Source organism: Echinops telfairi, unplaced genomic scaffold (genome assembly GCF_000313985.2).
Source record: "Echinops telfairi isolate 266 unplaced genomic scaffold, ASM31398v2 ScPeMD7_443;HRSCAF=831, whole genome shotgun sequence".
NCBI lineage: Eukaryota > Metazoa > Chordata > Mammalia > Afrosoricida > Tenrecidae > Echinops > Echinops telfairi.
The window spans coordinates 73,609,134-73,615,754 of record NW_022104341.1 but is presented as its reverse complement, the minus strand read 5'-3'; positions in this window follow the sequence as shown (position 1 = coordinate 73,615,754).

Genomic DNA, 6,621 nt, shown 5'->3' with positions numbered 1-6,621 from the left:
ACATCTTACATAGAATGGACTTGAGAGACATTTTTTTTCAACATATAAAATACTGGGTCCTGGATGCTGCCTAAGTTTCTGCAATGTTAATAGTATTTACTCTTTAAAAAATAGATATTAACTGTACAAGTGATTTCAGGCATGCTATCTCATTTCATTTATCTTCCAAAGAGAAGATTATTATTCCCATTTTATAGATTATGACAATAGGTTTAAAGAGGTTAAGTAATACACAGTAGTTGAGATTCCAGCCCATCTCTGACTCTAAGCCCGGAATGCTGCCTCTGCTCCGTACTCTAGCTGTGTGACTGTGCAGAAGTTGCCTTGGTGTCCGGATCTTTTAAACACATCACGAGTGCCGAGCTTACAGAAGATTTAATGAGAAAACATAGAACTGTGCCTGGCTCGTGGAAAATGCCATGGAAGGGTTGGCTATGATTAGTAACAGTTTTACTCCACAGCTGCCTTCTTGGGCCCCCTCCTTGGGGGTTGGGGCAGAGGAGGGAAGGCCGACAGGACAGAGGAAGGACTGAATAAAAAGTCATCAACTAGCCAAAGCAACTCACAGTACTGGCATGAGTTTGTGAGGTTACGCTGAGACAGAATAGCTGTGAGAATCTTAGAACTAAATAATGTACAGCTAAGCAAGCACTACCTAAGTGTTAAATCAGTGTTAGATGACCCAATAAGATCAACACAACTTACTTGTGCTTACTTAGCCACCTGTAGTGAACAATTTCACTTATTTGTCCCCACATCAAAGACTCTAGGCCTCTTCTAACCTGAGACCAGAAGAACTCGATGGTGCCCAGCTACCAGTACGACCCTTTGACCAAGGGTACAAAAGAAGGACCCTTGTTAGAATGGGAGACAACGTAGAACAATACTCAAATTCATTAAAGAAAAATAGACCAGGCTTACCAGATTGGCAGACTAAAGGAACCTGTGAGACTATCTCCCTAAGCTACCTGGAATCGAAATCACATCCAAGGTCAACTTTCAGGCAAACAATAGATAGGGTTATAAAATAGACGACATCATCCTGAGTGATGTCCTTGAATCAACTACGGGAGACCAAACACTCCACATTGACCCAGAGCCACGCAGAGGAGGCCAGCCGGGAGAAGGCAAGCGCGATCAGTGGAGAGGGGCAAACGAAAAGGCAGTCATGAGGCCGGGGCACCATGTGGGAACTGGCCCCAGTGTCTTGGAACAATTTAGATAAACATGACTAAAGGGGAAACTAACTTCCACCCCTCCCCCACCAAAAAAATCTGCTTTTAGGTAAGCCGACGTCTGTTTCTCTCCAAACTCCACAGCACCTTCCTGCGTCATCAAAGCTTCTTTTCAGATTTGCAAACCCTGACGGGGACGGAGCACCCAATACGCAAGGAAAGCACAGGCTTGCTTGTTCTTAACCATCTCTGTCCTGTGCTTACCTTACTTACTGGGCACTCCACCCCAGAAACTTACGTTTCACCAAAGGATATAACATAAAAGGCAATGTTCTCCTGCACCACGTCTCAGAGGGTCCTCCAGATAGGTAATGGTCACTGAGCTTTCAGAATGATGGGACAGGCCTCGTGCTTCCTCATTCTAGTCTCTTCAAGTGTGTGCCTCCCATCTGAGCCCAGCAATGCCGCTCTTCTGGGTGCTGAGTGACGCCAGACAGGCAAGGGCAACTGTGGCCCTCCAGCAGTTTCCTCCGGGGCATCAGCTGGGCCGAGTGATGGCCATAAATCCACGTGGAACCGTGAGGTCAAGATTGACCACTCAAGAGTGTGCCGAGGACAGAGTCACTCCTCTGAGTTAGGGAAGCTGGCAAGGCTATATAGGAAGGGGGTGGCATGGGGGCCTGGACTTCCAGGATGTCCAGGGATTCCACGTTTAGGGGTGGGAGCTTGGAGCAGATGAGAAGGAAGAAGGGCATTTCAAGTGGAGGAAAGGACCTGGGCACAGGTGAAGGAAAGAGTGCGGGCAGGGGGTTGCAGGAGATGTGGGCTCAGTTGTCACTGGGAATAGAGAAGAGGCTCTTCTCTTTGATGACGGCTTCTCTGGGTCTGGCAACCAAGAACGAATCCATTTTGCTTGCCAAACATTGCGAAGTCCTGGTAAGTGATAGCACTTTGATAAACAATGCCCTGCCCCTATCATCTGCATTCGGAACATCTAGGGATTTGAAGGAAACCAGCCACCACAGTGGCGTCTTTCTGCCTGGGAGGGCAGGTGGGTCCTCTAGTTCCCCGGTTCCCTGAGGGCGCTGCCCTCTGTGGTACCTGACTATGCAGAGGCCCTATGTCTATCCTCCGTTCTGGCAGACCCCGGACAATTTTACATAAAAATCACTGGAGACTCTCGAAGTCCTCTGAAGTTTTGAGTTCTTGAGACTGTCGGATTTATTGTTTTTTTCTACTTGAAGGGCACTTGGCTAAAGTTCGGGTTCTCCTGTCTCGGAGCTCGGAGGACATTGTTCCATTGTCCTGGCCTGGAAGAGAGGAGAAGCCGAGCCAGTCCCAATGAGTCCACCAGGCAACTGAACGGCTGTTATTTTGCCCCGAGACCTGTTGCATGCTTTTAATTCAGTGCCTTCGCAAAGACGTATTCCAGTGCTGATGGCTGGATAGTATGTTTTCCTGGGATCTAATCTCCCTCTTCAGTGCTATGATTTCATTATTTTTCAGGAACATTTTCTTCTGGCAGCTTTTCTAGACCATGTGTTCTATTCTTTTACACAGGAACTCCCATTATGGGTATCTTGTATCTCTTTTCTTGTAAAACCAACTTCTAAATCTCTGTTCTTTTTTATTTTGTTTTGTTTGTGGTCTTTCTCAAGTCCCCCCCTCTGATCCTGACCTTTCTTGAATTTTCTTCTTTTTAAATCGTTTTATTACAACTCATACAACTCTTATCACAATCCATACACACATCAATTGTGTAAAGCACATTTGTGCATTCATGGCCCTCATCATTCTGTGTTTTTAATCTTTCTTGAATTTTCTGCAACAGATCATATCATGCATTCAATCGGACCTGCTCCCATTTTCTCAAATTCACCTCTGTAGTCCAGGTCTGGACGCTTGAGAAGTTCATTTCCCAGGCTCCCCTGGTGAGTTGCTTTCTGCAAAGCGCCAGCAGAAGATGAGAGAGTGGTGAGAGGAGAGAAACCATCTTTCCCACTTACGACTGGTGATTACGGGTGACTGTGCCCTGTAGGGACTTCAGTGTCTACTCCAGTGTGACGGCTGGGCAGCTTCTGCTCAGATGCAGTGACAGTGCCTCCGCTGGCCAACGCAGGACGTGCGTGGCTCCTGGGCTCCCAGGACAGGCTGCAACCCCATCTGCCCTTTGCTTTTGGAGCCCTCGACACTTTGGAACCAATCCCCTGAGGAGTTCCCTCTTGGCTGTTCACGTCTGTGCGGTTTCAGTTTTCCCAATTCAATGCTGACTGCTACAATTAAACAATCATCAACACTATTTTTCTCTTAAAGCATTTTATTGGGGGCTCATAAACTCTTACCACAATCCATCCATCCATCCATGGTGTCAAGCACATTTGTACATTTGTTGCCATCATCATTCTCAAAACATTTGCTTTCCACTTGAGCCCTTGGTATCAGATCCTCATTTTCCCCTCCCTCCCTGACCCTCCTTCCCTCGTGAACCCTTGATCATTTGTAAATTATTATTATTTTGTCATATCTTACACTCCCTTTACCCACTTTTCTATCAACACTATTTTTATCCTCATTCTTTTGTTTCTAATTGCTCTTCCATTTCTTCTATCTATCTATCTATCTATCTATCTATCTATCTATCTATCTGTATACATACTCCTTGTACTCTCTCCCCTTTGATCTCTTTTTGAGAGATAACTTCGGCTCTCTGCTCTTGATATGATTTTTATGTCATTTATCTTGTAACAAATATGGAGTTGGCCTTATCTTCATTTCTTTCATTCTTTCATCTTACAGTGTTTCTAGTCATCTTGTTGTTGTTGTTGTTGAGTTGCTTCCAACTCATAGTGACCTTTTGCACAGCCGATTGAAACACAGCCCAGGCCTGCGCCATCCTCACAAGTGCTCCCAGGCTTGAGCCCACTGCTACAGCCATGGCGTCGCTCCATCACCTCGAGAGCCCTCCTCTCTGGCTCTGCCTCTCTACCAAACACGGCGTCTTTCTCTAGGGACTGGTCTCTCCGTACAACAACAAGGAAGTATGTCAGACGAGGTCTTACCACCCTTGCCTTTCAGGAACACTCCGGCCCTACTCCTTCCAAGACAGAGCGGCTTGTCCTTTGAACAGTTCGTGGTGCTTTCAGTACTTTTCTCCAGCACAATCATTCTTTGATCTTTTTTATTCGGTGTCCATTTTTCACGTGTAAATAAGGCCATTGAAAATACCCTGACTTGGGCCAGGCGCACCTCCGTCCTCAGTAACATCCTTGCTTTTTCAGTACTCTAAGGAAGTCTTGTGCAGCAGATTTACCTAATGCTATGTGTCATTTGATCTCTTGAGTGCTGCTTCCATGGGCACAGATTGTGCATCCAAGCAAGATGAAATCCTTGAAAGGTTCCATCCTTTTCTATTTATCATGATGGTAGCTATTGGTCCAATTGTAATGATTTTTGTCTTCTTCATATTGAGTTGTCATCTATACTGAAGACTGCAATCCTTGATTTTCAGCAGCAGGTGCTTCAAGTCCTCCTCATTGTCAGCAAGCAAGGTTGTGTCATCTGTATATCATAGGTTGTTAATAAGCCTTCCTCCACTCCTACGGTAGTTACATAATTTCATGTCAACTTGATAAATAGAATGTAGGGGTGGTAGGCTAGCCTGTCAATCAGGTCACAAGGTAACACCCACTAGGAGGATTCTGGGAACTTCCTCTTTTTCTCCTGGGAGGAGGAACACACTCTCTCTCTGCTTCACATTCTATAGATAAGCCGTATGATGGCAGCCAGAGCCCTGGAGCTGGCGAAGCCACTTGGAGAGCCCTGCCAGCACTGAGATACTTCAACAAAACTTTCCATCCACTAGCCTGCTTTAGTATCATTGCATATGCCGTGTGAGTCTGTAGAAGAATTTATGAACTAGTATCGGACACATGGGCCAATACAGGACTTATGGGCTAATATTAAACTTATGGACTTCATTTGGACTGGGGCCGGGATGTTTTCTTAATACACAATTACTGTTGGTTATAAAGCTCTCTCTTATACACATATGAGTGTCTCTGGATTTGTTTTTCTAGTTTACCCTGACTAACACAATTCTTGATACCACATTCTTATTCTCTGATGATTTGATCAGCATACAGACAGAATAACTGTGGTGCAAGGATGCAACCTTGATGCACAAATGATTTTGAAACCATGCAATATTGCCTTGTTCTGTTTTTACAACTGCCTCTTAACCCATGAACAAGTTCTACAGGAGCACAATGAAGTGTTTTGGAATGCCCATTCTTCTCAGGGTTTTTATTCATTTGTTATGATCCACACAGTCAAATGCCTTAGTATAGTCAATAAAACATCTTTCTGGTATTATCTGCTTTCAGCCAAGAGCCAAATGCCATCATCAATGATATTCCTTGTTCCACATCCTGTTCTGAATCCAGCCTGAACCACTGGCAGCTCCCTGTCAATGTACCGCTACAACTTTTGTTAGATGATCTTCGGTAAAATTTTACTGGCATGTGATACCAATGATATTGTTCTCTAGTTTGAGCATTCTGTTGGGTCACCTTTCTTTGGAATGCGTACAAAAATACAGATCTCTTCCAGTCAGTTGACCAAATAACCGTCTTCAAATTTCCAGGCATAGACAGTATGCTTTCAGTACTTCATCAACCCTAGTTGAAACATTTAAATTGGTAGCCCATCAATTCCTGGGGTTTTGTTTTTACCTTATGCTTTCAATGCACTTTGGTGACCCGACTGGCATGTGAAATACCAGTGACACATAGCTTCTGGCATTATAGTAACAAACAAGCCACCACAGTAGGACAAACGGACAGACAAGCAATTATCCCAATATTACAGTGGCTCTCAAACTTTGGCACCCATCAAAATTCATTGCAAGGTTTCTTGGACCCCACCCACAGAGCTTCACTAGATCTGGGGTTGCGCCGGGGAATTTGCATTTCTGACAGGTTCTCAGATGAGGGCTGATGCTGCCCTTCCAGGGACCACACTTTGAAAACCACTGCTCTAGTAGATGCCTTTTACCCAGCCAGTGCACGCATCTGCCAGCTGCTCTGAGCGTTGGCTAATGGCTCATGATGCCCCCTTCTCAACGGATGTAAGTTGACAGGAACTATTTCATTTAGAAACAGCTGGGAGGTTCTGCAGCAGTCCAGGTGTCATGGTGGATTAGGAGTTGGGCAGTAATTTGAAACCACCAGCCATTCCTCGGGAGAAAATTGAAGCTTTCTGCTCCTGTAAAGAGCAATAGTCTTGGCAGTCCACAGGGGGAGTTCTGGCCTGTCCTACTGAATCACTGTGAGCGAATTGACTCAACAGCAGAGTTGGGTTTGGGTTTGGGGAGGTTAGGCCTGCCCCCTGGGCACCAGGTGGTTGTGTCGATTGTTTAGCTCAAGAACACAGTGGAAAAAATGAAACG